Genomic DNA, 13,905 nt, shown 5'->3' with positions numbered 1-13,905 from the left:
TAAAAAATATACACTGAAATATAAAACTAAAAGCTTTTCCAAGAAATAGAAAACTAACGGAAAAACTTGAACTATAAAAAGTGCATCATTGATTTTTTTTGCAATATTCCCATTTTAGACCTGCAGTTAAAATGGACATTTGACATTTGAAAGTTTGATTAGTGCCTTTTAAAAATATACAAATTACTGTTAAAACTTTATTAATTCAACAAAAAACCTATGCTCTTTAAAACTCATGCCTCAATGTCTCGAGAACTATCCCTTCTAGGAGGAAGGTCACTATAAGAAAAGTTATTACTTAAGATAAGTAGAAGAAGTGAAAAAGATCAGTATTGTAGTCACTGGATGACAATTTTTCATCCAAAAGTTGAAGTTTGGTAAAAGCCTGTAATAGTGAAAGTCAAAGGTAGAAATTTTTGGATTCGTTGTTTTTAATTTCATTATTGGGTAATTTTTTTTATCTCATGTATAATTTTAGTCAACAATTTTCGAGTTAAGAAGTGTATCGAAAATAAGCTAACCACATACATTTGTGTTGTGCGCATGTATTTGTGATGGTTTTTTATGCTCAGATCACAGCATGCTGTGCGTTTGGCTGTTAGCTTTCGTTTGTTTACTTGTTTGTGCAGTTGAAATTCTGCGTTCTTGAAATGTCGCATATTGAAAAGGAAGTGGAAATCAAGGTTCTGGACACATGGCTAAGTGAGAAGAGTATTACTATGTGAAAATTGGCGAAGCGGTTTGGAACTCCTCATGCCAGTGTTAAAACCATCTTTAATAAGTTTGAGGAACACTATTCTTTGGATAGCTACCAGGAAGAGGCAGAAAACCCGGTTCTTCCAACCCGAAACTGGACCAGAAAGTGATGTCTCAAATCATGAAGAACAAATCAATGTCAATACGAGATTTGGCCAAAAAAGCAGAAACGAGTGTCGGAATGATCCAGCGTATCAAGAGGCGAAATTACCAGGCGAAGCAGAAAATCTCGAACCAAAGTGTAGAACAGAAGAAGTGAGCAGCAACAAGGGCCCGGAAACTGTGTTCGCGTCTTTTGCAGTGTCCGGACGCATGAGTTTTTATGGACGATGAGACTTATGTAAAGGAGGACTCAAAAACCCTTCCAGGTCCACAATACTTTACTCTCGTCGTTGGGGAGGATGTGAGCGATGTGGACAGGTCGATTCAAGTGGAGAAATTCGGTCGAAAAGTACTGGTAAGGCAAGCAATATGTTCCTGTGGTTTGAAGTCAGCCATTTTTTACACTACCGGAACTATAAATGCAGAAATCTATCGATCTGAGTGACTCCAGAAGAAATTGCTGCCTTTATATAAGAAGTATAGTACACCCCCACTGTTTTGGCCGGATTTAGCTTCGACCCATCGAACGTTACTGGGCAATCGTGAAGAGGGTCTTCAAGAAGACTGGTAAGGCAGCTGGGAACATGCAGGAGTTCAAAAAAAATTGAGCTCAAGCGTCCAAAAAATGCGATGCAACACTTGTCCGGAGCTTGATGAAGAGTGTTCGATCAAAGGTACGAAAATTCGGGATGGAATAACTTAAATTTCATCCGGTTTTCTTTATGCTCAAGTTTAACCTCGTACGATAAAGGATCAATTTTTAGTTTGAATAATATATCGTTTTTTATCATAATTTGAAAGAAAAATCTTTGGATAGCGATACACTCCTTAAAGAAAACCGTCACCTTACAACAAAAACCTGAGCTCTTTGAATTGTTTTGTCTAAGTGTCTTGAAAACGGTTAGGTCTAGAAGAACAGTCACGACGAGCTACTTTATTGGTCTTGATCTGTAAAAGAAGTATTTGAATGTCTATTCACCGTCAAAAACTCCAATCTTAGCAAATGTATGCGCTTATTTTAACGTTTCGATTGCGACTCATTGGTGACTCATATTGAACTGCTAATCCCACCTATTGACTGCTAAGTAGACGTAACGAAGTAGACGGTACCATGTCTTTACTAAAGTACTTGAGTGCAAAAAGCATTAACTTTAAGTCTGCTTAGCGGTTAACTATCGCTGAGCCGTTAGGTGGCGTCAGCAGTTCAACTTAAACTGCTAATGCACTGATGAGTCGAAGACGAAACGTAAAAATAAGAAAATTGTTATGTTCACTTGGCACAAGCTGGTTGCCATTCGGTGGTAAAATCTCTAAGCAAATGTATCTGCAGTATTTCATTTGTAGCTGCTTCGTTTTCGAAACAGCCAGAAAACCAAATAAATATAACAAGTTTTAAATAAAATATTGAAAAATAAATTCAAGAGACGTTATAATCAACCTGTTACGACTCAAACAAAGTGCATGCAACAATACCTTCAACCTTTTTTTTTTCAAAATCAGTCTTGAGTCAAATTGGTCATTTCAAGGATGGAAGATGGCGCAAGTGTTGCACAGATTTTTTTTATGTAGTATTACGTTCAAAGTGCGGGCATTTACTGTAAGAGAGAGGGTCGAATGAACCAACTTTGCAAAAACATAGCTAATATGTGTTTTTTATTCCTTAAAAGTTTCAAAAATATCCAATTTAAAGTGATTTTTTTTTTGGTGATTATTTTTAATCTGTTGCATTTTTTTCGAGTGCAGTCTTTATTACTAGAATTACTTCTAGAAAACGATACATGATTTTCTTTGGAATTGATTAAATTGATCACTTTAATTGATAATGAGTAAACTTTTTATTAACAAATATTCAGTATCATTATACAGGGTGATTCAGTATATTTGGAATTAAAGACTTAACTGTGTTGACTTTTTATTTCAGCATTTCTAGACTGAACGCAATTCTAGTACCAGTCTTTTCTCGAATTATTCTATTATTAGCTACCGTTTGCAATCCATTTCCACGATCCAATGGAAAAGTAATACATCTGAATAGACCGACATTCGTTGAAATATAGAAAAAAATAATACCTCTTCAAGTGGCAGTACCGTGGTCGCAATGAGGGTAGGCTCGTAAATTTTTATGCGTTTTTGCCAGCAAATTTCATACATCGAAACCAATGCTTTGCATATGTTCCGTCAACATTTCTGGGTACCTCTTGGTAAAAATCACATACATAACGGACAAAACTAACAAACAAAAAAAAATACTACGGGACCATCAGATTAGCCTAATGATGTACTTTTTACCCATGTTTTTTTTTTCATTCGTCAGTCGATAACAACAGCAATCTAGCAGTATCCTAGGATACTTGGTTGCTGCGCCAACCCGTAGCCAATTTTTCGACAGGGGTTCCCTGGCGAGATCATCATCATCAGGACACAGTAGCAACAAAACATGTAAGTCATTGCCGCTGTAAACTGGCTGTCGCTATCTGAATCCTTGGTAATTTCGGCACCTTTAGCCACACGAAAAATGCAGGGAAATATTTAAATCCCTGCTCCGTGGTGCCGTTCCCCAGGACCACCCACTGTTAGATTTATTCAATTAATTGACGCATCCTAGCGTTATGATAGCAAGCAGATCGCATCCTACGATCAAAACATTCCCAATTAATCTTGTCTAATCCGCTTTGCTTCGGCAATCAGTTTGATTCCGGACCCTATTGAGAGGGCGGAAAGCCCGGCAACAAATGATCGTCAAATGACTCGGAACTTTCGAACTAGCAAACAACAACCCACATCTGGAAGTTGGTTTTAACCATGACGGGCGGGTACGGAATTTCATTACAAGGTTTCATTTCATCTACATTCTCATTAATGTGTCGGCAACGAGTAATTGGTGCTCGTTCTCCTAAGAAACTTATAGCCGTTTCCGTGCCCGCATCGGCGAAAGGGGCAGGTTTTAGGTTGAATATTTCATAAACATTTTTTTAATTTTATGCGAACAGTGCATGCCTCCACCAGATGGTTGGTTGCCCTTGCAGTTAGGACCATAAGATCGGACCAGAGTCTTGTCAGCGCAAAAGTGCAAATTAATAATAACATCACAACTGGTTGGGGCCAGGTTCCTACACATGATAATTGGCAATTTGATGCGAGTAAATATTTGAAGAATTTGCAAATGACTACACACAATCGCACTTACCTTTTGGGGTTTGGCTGCTTACGGCTTGCAGTATCCTTCCGTTTAACATGTGGTCAAAGCAATCCAAGTACTTTGCGGTCAAGCTGCTTACAGTGTTCTTCCATAGAATTTAAAAAATTTAAACTTTCGAGTTTGCACTATCGAGCACTTTATCCTTGTTCATGCGAATGGCAACTTGCATAATCCTCTTCTCTTCGGCACGGAATTCACAAATTGCATCCCTTTATCACTGTTTGTTCGTTATTGCAGATATTCTCACTGACAACCGGTTAGTCACTGGTTAGTTAAATTTTGATAATCCAAAAACTAGGTTTCACCTTTTTTTTCTTTATTGGTTGAATTTAGAACCGATTTCAGTTCCGAAACGTGCAGCGAAATCATACAATTTTTCCTACTTGAGCTAAACTAGAATCTATGCGAGCTCCGGAAATCAAACGGAGTTCGTTACCTAACACGTCCGCTCTGTCTGACGGTTCGTACTCATATGGTGAGGTGAGTTGAATGACAGTTCAGGTTCTATTCACTATGCCGTCGGTATCCTGGCCAACGTGTTCGCCCGGAAGCATGTGCGAGTGCGCCGATAGTTTTGCGCCCGTACCCGTCGTTGTGTTGGTGCTCATGTCCTCTCGCTCTACCATCCATTCAGGACACCATCAGGTCTGGCGACCAATCTATCCAACCGAATGGAGTGCACAGAGGAATCGATGAAAACACGAAGGGTTCCCCAGTCAGAATACCGGCATTTACGGCGAGGTCCCTTGCCTCTTCCTTCTTCCTAGTATTTTTTCCTTCTGTGCTGCTCAGTCATGTATGCGTAACCCAACAGTAGTTTGTATGCACTTCAAGCATTACATTTGGAACTTTCGTTTTCCGCAGATCTTCCGCGCAGGTATGTGCCGTTTGGGCGCGTATTCTTTCAGCCAGAACACGTTTAGCCGTGCAGTCATGCTGTTCGTATTATTCCTATCAGACTGCTCCTGGTGATTGGAGAGAACAGAGCAGACGAATGCTCGGCGACCACGTGCTCAGAATTTGCACCAATGCATGCGAGTATGAGCGGTTTCAAAGTTTTGCATCTGTCCAGTGCGGAGCTCATTGCGGTATTTAAAACACCTTCAAGCTGCTAAGCCAGACTGATTCCGGACACGATCAGGTCACCGGTCAGACTTTTTCAGACTTACAGAATCAATCCAAACAATTATTATAAGTAATGTTACGAGATTGTTTCGATCACGATCTCAAACTATTTTCATATATTTTCAACCCAAAGAAGTGATTATTTTTCTTAAAATGAATCTCAAAAATCCACATCTTTAAAGAGCCACCAAATTGTTTGCTTACCGACAGTAAATAGTACTCGAAAGATAAAATGTATGATCAAAGTATAACTAACTCCGAATTGCTCAACGTGATAATTGCTACTATTTGTGTTGACAGGATTTTCTATAAATGTTGAAGTGATTTCATTGGCTTTGAATGATGCGCTAGTTTAATAATTAAAATAATTCGAACCAAACCAGTTCTTGTGTCGAAACATAGGCTGGGTTTTCCTTCCTCGCAGTTTTATGACGTTTTCGCTTGAAGTAAAATTGAACCAAGTTCCAACTGCAACTAGGTCAGAATTCGTAAAATCGCCCAAAAAAAGTATAATATGTTTATTTTTTGTTCAAGTGTTGATAATTTAGTTCTATGTGATCATTAAATTGAGTTTATGAAAAAAAACCTGTTTTAATCCACCTAATGGTGTAATGATGCCTTTCTCATGTATAATATTGTGGTATTCGATTCAAAATTTTTCTTTTCGATTTTTGAACCAACCAAGGAATTGCTTGTGCATGAACTAGTATAACATACAGAATGAAACAATACTTTGCTCGCGTAGGTTATTCTTAAAAAAACGTGATTAATCCACCTAGCAGTGAGATGATATCTTTTTTTTTACAATCCGCATGTGTTGTTCGCATGAATATTCTTCGGTTTTTCAGTTTTCATGACACTATTTTAATGACCGTCGTTTTAAGCGACAATTTGAGATCTTAATCACTCATTACTCTGTAATGTCGAAACTGCAAATCGGATCGAATTTGAATCTAAAAGTGGGACAATCGATTAAACATTCCATGATATGTCGAAGTAAGTTCCACTTTAGAGTTTACGGTAATTTATGTACTTCCAGAGCCGGTATTCAGGAACCAGCATAACCCAAACCGATTCGTATGGCCACGTGGAAGGGTTCTTAGTGTCTGTAGGATCCATTGTACTAGCCATGCAATGATTCTGTACACTAAGAATCGGCTTCGAAGTCTGTTGAAACAGATAGACCAAATTCCACAAAACGAATAAAATACCAAGACTTTGCTTACTAATCATCCTGTATCTCCGAAACCGGAAGTTGGATCTGACAGAAAAGTAATATGTTTTATAGAATATTAAAACTTTTCATTTAAATCTTAGATGATTCTTAGATTTCATTTGAATCTTAGATCGGTTCAGTTTTCTACGAGAAAAATGAGTTACACAATTTTAATTTCGTTTCACATATCATCCTGTAGTTCCGGAACTAGAGGTTGAAACCAAACATAATTCAGGAACCTTGTTTGGAAGCATACGACTTTTCATATGGATCTGAGTTTGTAGAAAACGGTTGAGTAGTCTCCGAAAAAAACTGAGTGAAATTATTTATTTTGAAATTATTACCACACACGCATTAGCTGATCGCGACGAACTGATTCGAATGGTATATGGGTGTTATGTTCTTCCAGCATTTATTGCTCTAAGTAGTTTGAAACAATATAATTATGGAATTACTTTCAACTCGAAAATGATGCCATCATCTAGTTTACATATGTCATATTCGAACGATTATGTTGCCAAAAACGAATCGTGCTAAAATCGGTCCGAGGTAAAATGTCATGAAAAAGGATGCTGTACACAGTCTTTTTGGTACTTAGAAACAATTGTATGTAACAGTATAAAAATCGTGTTTACGTTCCTCCCAAGCATTTATTTGCCATACAGCGCTCAAAACTTCTACTGCTGGAATAGGGGGAAAAGTCGCTTACACAAAAATTGCGATATCTCCGTTAAAAATGGACGGATTTTAACAATCTATGGCTTGTTGGATAGCTATTACCGTGCGGAATCTAAGTCTAAAAACATATTCTGTTTTCAAGGTCAATTGTGACAGATACTGTCAAAAACTGAAAATTTTGACATAAAACTCCGTATAACTCAAAAAGTAAACATCCTATCTCAAAACCATTCAATAGCGTTTTGGGTGACGGGGAGACCTTTCATTTGCGACTAGTTTGATCAAAATCGGTCCAGCCATCTCTGAGATCTCGACCTCTTAGTTGACAACACACATACAGACACACACACATACACACACAGACAGACATTTGCTCAGTTCGTCGAGCTGAATCGATTGGTATATGACATTCGGCCCTCCGGATCTCGGAAAATTTTTCGAAAGTTTGAGCGAATTCTATACCTATTTTATATATATATATAAAAAAGGTAGAACGGATAAAATTATTCGTCACGGTTTCGAAGGAATTCTCGAAACTTTCCTGTATTTCTCAATAGGGCGGAACTGGGGGCAGTTGGGTGGGTTAAGGTTTTTCGGAACAAACTGGACCCCTTTCTCTGCATACTATTCTTGAACGACTTTGCTGTAATGACAGCTTGCCAAATCTGGCCAAAACATAACGGGATGGTGGGATCGAATGAACGGCAAAATTCGTTTTTGGAGACACTCTTTTTGATATAGTTCCGATATAATTATTTTATTTGTAACGAAAACTTTCCTTTTTTTGCCACAGCTGCAAATGCCCTGCCAAATCATAAATTTTCTTGCAAATTTGTCGGCAAAACCAAATTTAAATTTGGCTGGAACATTCCCCGAGCCGTTGTCAAGTAAAATTTTTGACCTGGGATTTGCCCGAAGTCAGCCTTGACATAGGTTTCATCGTCCATCAGAAGACACCCGTCGAACTTGGTCAGCACCTGGTCTTATAGTTTCCGAGCACGAATTTTGACCACACTATTCTGTTTTATGGTCCGATTTGGCTGTTTGCTAGCTCGATACGACTTGATTCCTTCCCGGAGTCGAGTTCTCCTCACGGTACTATGGCAGCACCGAATTTTCTTGCCAAATCACGGTCCGACAGATTAGGATTCCTCTTAATCGCCTTCAAAATCTTACCACGCAGTTTCCGGTCGACAGTTCCACTCCGACGATTGGCTTGAGGCTTCCGAATCGTCGTCAATGTTTCCTTATACCGTTTGATAACGCGCCATATTTTTGGGCCACGCGGTATTTTTGGGCAAAATCAGCTGTTTAGATAGCCTAGATTCAGACCACAATGGATTTTCCAAAAAACTGTGCACAATTTTTTCACTTCTTTCGGCTTCCATGATGGTTTTTTACAAAGAGTAGTCGATTTGCGGAATGTCAAAAATTATACGTGAAGCTGACAAAATTCCTGACACGTGAGCGCCAAGAACTTCCATATCCGTCCACCAAGAGCGCAACAATATCAGCAAAAGTTTGTTCCAATGCAAAATGAAGCAAGCTTTAAGTAATGTTACGAGATTGTTTCAATCACGATCTCAAGATATTTTCATATATTTTCAACTTAAAGAAGTGATTATTTTTCTTTAAATGAATCTTAAAAATTCACATTTTTAAAGAGCCACCAAATTGTTTGCTTACCGACAGTAAATAGTACTCGAAAGATAAAATGTATGATCAAAGTATAACTACCTCCGAATGGCTCAACGTGATAATTGCTACTATTTGTGTTGACAGGATTTTCTATAAATGTTGAAGTGATTTCATTGGCTTTGAATGATGCGCTATTTTAATAATTGAAATTATTCGAACCAAACCAGTTCTTGTGTCGAAACATAGGCTGGGTTTTCCTTCCTCGCAGTTTTATGACGTTTTCGCTTGAAGTAAAATTGAACCAAGTTCCAACTGCAACTAGGTCAGAATTCGTAGAATCGCCCAAAAAAAGTATAATATGTTTATTTTTGGTTCAAGTGTTGATAATTTAGTTCTATGTGATCATTAAATTGAGTTTATGAAAAAAAACCTGAACCTGTTTTAATCCACCTAGTGGTGTAATGATGCCTTTCTCATGTATAATATTGTGGTATTCTATTCAAAAATTTTCTTTTCGATTTTTGAACCAACCAAGGGATTGCTTGTGCATGAACTAGTATAACATACAGAATGAAACAATACTTTGCTCGCGTAGGTTATTCTTAAAAAAAGGAAGTGGGTTCACTATTATATGCACTTCCGGCACCGGAACCCGAGAACCGGTATAATCGAAGTCGGTTCGTACGGCCAACTAACATGAAGGCCGACTAACATGACGTACAAACTCTACTAGTTTTTATTCAAATTTTGAAGATTTTATACATATATTTTATTTTTTGCCACCGCACTCTAAATGACGATTTGAATGTTTGTTGTATCCGAAAACATGCAGTAATTTTCGGTAGGAACATAAGACCTTTCATTCCAGCCTAAGATTAGGAATAAGGATTTTGAGCCCAGTTTACAACATTTTTCACGGTTTTGTTCCGCCAGTTTAAGTGACGGTGTACAATATTCAACACACTTTACCCTATAACCTCTGAACCGGAAGTTGGATCCGGATGAAATTCAGGAATTCCGTATGGGAGCGTGAGACCTTTCATTTGAATCTAAGTTGGTGGAAATCGGTCAAATCATCGTTGAGAAAAGTGAGTGAGCTCCATTTTGAAATATATCTGACCGCTATTTCCGGTACTTCCGGAACCTGAGACCGGGAGCCAGGATAGCCAAATTAATGTTTGGCCGTCTACCGACAATGACTACCGATTGGAATAGTTTATAGGCAAGTTAAGAAAAACAATTTTAAGTGTTTTGTTTCGCCACTTCAAGTAACGGTATCCAATTTTTAACACACTTCACTACATAATTCCGGAACCGGAAGTCTGATCCGGATGAAATTTGGTAGTTTTGTATGGGACAACCTGTTATTTGTATCTAAGCTTATTGGAATCGGTCACGCCACCTCTGAGAACACTGAGGAAGTAATTAGAATTAAGAATTTTTTCAATAATCATCCTGTAACTCCGGAATCGGAAGTCGGATCAAAATAAAATTCTGGAGCTTTGTATGGGATAATAGTACCTTTCATTTGAATCCAATTTTGTGAGAATCGGTTCAGCCGTCTCTGAGAAAAGTGAGTGCACTTATTTTAATTTTTTTGCGCTGTAATTCCGGAACCGGAAGTCGGATTCGATAAAAATTCAGGAACTTTGTGTGGGGTTACAAGACCTTTCCTTTAAATCTAAGTTTTGCATTAGTTCAGCTATCTCCGAGAAAAATGAGTGCAAAAAAATGTTACATACACGCACACGTACAGACATTTTACGTGCTCGACGAACTGAATCGAATGTTATATGACACTCGACCCTCCGGGCAACGTTACCAGGTATACCGATTTCTCGGTATTTATACCAATTTTTGACCTCTATACCGCAATACAGATATGTCCTCCCACAATACCGATAATTCACGGATCATACAGATAAATGCCGATTTTGTGTATTAGCTTGGATAGGCATGAGAAAAGGTTGTCGCGGGACCAGTTTTTGCCCACCTAAATGAGCCTTGGTACTTATGTAGCAGAGATTCTGATCACAGAATAGCGATTTCTGACAACCAACAGGTAAATTTGAAAGATCAGAAGTGAAAATATTATACAAGATTGCGGAACACCGGCTCGTACGGGTAGCAATTCAGATTTACAATTATGATAGCTAACCTGAAGAGTACGATCAATTAAATAATTTTGAATCATTTTGATCAAATAAATAGGAAACTGAAAATCAGACATTTTTGCTATTAAAAGTTTGTGCCAAACACTGTCGAATGCTTTTTCTATGTCGAGAAGAGCAACTCCAGTGGACAACCCAGAAGATATTTTTGATTTTATCATGTTCGTTACTCTGACAAGTTGATGAGTAGTTGAATGTTCATGACGAAATCCAAACTGCTCTGGTAAAAAAAATTGAATTCTCATTTATATGAGACATCATTCTCAACAAGATATTTTTTCAAAAAGTTTACTGATAGAAGAAAGTAAGCTAATTGGTCGATAACTTCATGTTTCTGCTGGATTTTTTATCAAGTTTGAGGATAGGATTTACTTTAGCGTTTTTCCATCTTTTTGGGAAGTAAGCTAATGAAAAAATCTTGTTGAAAATTTTAACCAAAAGTCTCAAGGCAACATCGGGAAGATTTTTAATAAGAATATTAAAAATTCCATCATTACTAGGAGCCTTCAATAATGTCATTTGGTAATAACACTTGTGTTGAAATATGATCATATTTCAGTGAGTTCATTTTCAATAGGACTCACAACGTTCAAATTAAAATTGTGGATACTGCGTCGAACTGCTGAGCAAGTTTTTGAGCTTTTTCGCCATTTGTAAGAAGTATTTGAATTCCTTCCTTGAGAGCAGAAATTGATTTCTCAGGTTTCGTAAGAACCTTAGAAAGTTTCCAGAAAGGTTTGGAATATGGTTTAATTTGTTCAACTTTTTTAGCGAAATTTTCATTTCGCAAAAGAGTAAATCTATGTTTAATTTGTTTTTGTAAATCCTCAACTATGTTTTTCATAGCAGGATCACAAGAACGTTGATATTGTCGTCGACGAACATTCTTCAATCGAATGAACAGTTGAAGATTATCATCGATGATAGGAGAATTTAATTTAGTTTGAGCTTTCTGAACTGAGAGATTTCTAGCTTTGATAATGTAATGATTCAAATTTGAGAAAATTAAAAACTTCATCTTCACTCGATTTTAAAGATCGAGCATTCCAATTTAAAATATTGAAATAATTATTTAACATCACTGTTGAATTTTAAATTCATTTTAATATTATTTGCAAATTGCCATCCAATTTGAAAAGCTTCAAAAAGTGTTGAAGTCGAATTCATTGGGATGATGATTTGAAAAAGTTGATCGTGTGGGTAGATCATTTTATGTTCCGTTATATCGCCTAAATCGACTTTGTTTTTTCAAGCGAATGGCATTGAAGGAATACTGATAGGCAGATGTCTACCTGTTACACTAGTGTAACTGCCATTAGAAGAAGATGATTTGGCCGATGTACCTATTAATAAATTGTTTTCGTTAGAAGATGAACTGGAAGGCGTATCTGTTTTTTATTTTACATTCGAAGTAATAAGTGCCTTAGAAGAATTGGGCATGGAATTTGTAACGTTTTTTTATTTCCAGGTATGTTATGTAAATTTAAGGGCGTGGATTTGTAATTTCAGTAACCCCCATCCCAATTCCATTAAAAATAATTAGAGGGTTGTACGCATGACACGACCGATCACGATTACAAAAAAAATGAAATAATTCTAAGGTACTCATAATAAATACAAAAATAAAGATGATGGTGGATTCACTAAACCAAACTTACTCTACTTTTAGTGTTTAGTGCGAATTATTAGATTTACAACTAGATTCTTTCAGATCAATAGATTCTACTCTATTTTGATGTCTTCAAAAATTTTTTTTCATTTGAAAATAAACTTTAACTAATTTACTCTAATTTTAAGTAGAAAAAAATGCCCTCGGAATCTTATAGCTTAACGCAGTGTGCCTTAATATATGATATTGAATAAAAAAAACAAAAACCTCAAGATATAAATCTGGACAAATGAAACGATTTTAGATCATCATAATTTTCAAAACAGAGAACGTACAAACCTAATCATTTTATAAACAGCTATTAGAGAAGATTTTATATATTTGGATCGAAAAATGTAAATGTGAAAAATGTAAATAACCGTCAACCAATAAACTCAGTAATAGTGTTATTTTAATGATCCTTCGTTAAAAAGCGTCGATAATCTTCGAAAAGTGTCAGAAAATAGAATGGCAGCAATGCAAGGAAGAAAATATGTGACACGGTCCGCAGAACATATTTACTTACTTTAATTGATTTAAATGATAATTAAACTGAAACTGGCGGTGACCCGAGTTTAGTGAGGATTCAAATGATACATGTAAAATCGCAGATCAGCTTATCTTGAGTTTATCTCTAATGCTAATGCATCTGATAATTCTATATATGTGAGTCTGTTCAACTTATTTATACTAAGTTCCGAATCTTTTGAAACGTTTCCTGGTGGTACAACAGCTCGTTCAAATTAATACTGCATAACGATTTGCATACCATTATTTTTGCTACACTTAATCTGGATCCCTTCTATAAGATTCTTGGAAGCAAGATTAGACAAAAATATTATGCTTTATAAGACTAAATCAATTTCTAACTATTCAATTAGGTTACACGATTATTGTTTGGTTCAATAATCGAGTCTGAGGGATTATGCTGAGAGATAGTTCTTTGTATTTAGCAACATTTAATGAAAACGAATTATCTATGATTATCATCATAACACAACTTTATACTGAATTTATTTGCGCCGCAAAGTATTGTTCGTATGTAAATGGAGATTTCAGTATGCACGCTACCCGTTGACAAATTAAAACATTTATAAACTTTTTTGAATCAAGTTAAATGAGGAAAATTAAAAAATAATCACAGAGATACAAGCGCTTTAAATCAAGTTCGAAAAATCTATCGCCGATAGTTCTCAGTTGGCCTGCTAGTTACCTTAGTTACCGGCTAGTTACCGGAGAACAAAAGACTGAGTTCTAATCGTTCAAAATTATGACAGAAAACGATTGCGCGATTAGTTTTGCATTTTTAAATTCACACCCAGCCTCGTATACTGAAGAAGCAAAAGCGACAATCCAACGAGCGAACGCATAT

The 13,905-nt window shown here is 36.7% G+C and overlaps 1 protein-coding gene across 8 annotated transcripts in view; it reads right to left on the bottom strand.

Moving 5' to 3' along the window:
• The window catches only part of LOC131437791 (uncharacterized), a 123,788-nt gene extending 119,328 nt beyond the window's left edge, over positions 1-4,460 (bottom strand). For 3 of the 8 annotated variants that reach the window (XM_058607370.1, XM_058607371.1, XM_058607372.1), the window contains exon 1: positions 4,046-4,459. The gene's annotated coding sequence lies outside the window, so the exon portion shown is untranslated. Of the gene's footprint in view, positions 1-4,045 lie in introns of all 8 variants that reach the window. The other 5 variants (XM_058607373.1, XM_058607369.1, XM_058607368.1 and 2 more) reach the window with 5 other exon arrangements.
• Positions 4,461-13,905: the final 9,445 nt, after the last annotated feature.

The sequence above is a fragment of the Malaya genurostris genome, chromosome 3 (genome assembly GCF_030247185.1).
Source record: "Malaya genurostris strain Urasoe2022 chromosome 3, Malgen_1.1, whole genome shotgun sequence".
Lineage (NCBI taxonomy): Eukaryota > Metazoa > Arthropoda > Insecta > Diptera > Culicidae > Malaya > Malaya genurostris.
Note: the sequence above shows the minus strand (reverse complement) of the source record. Positions and strands in the feature narration are given on the sequence as shown.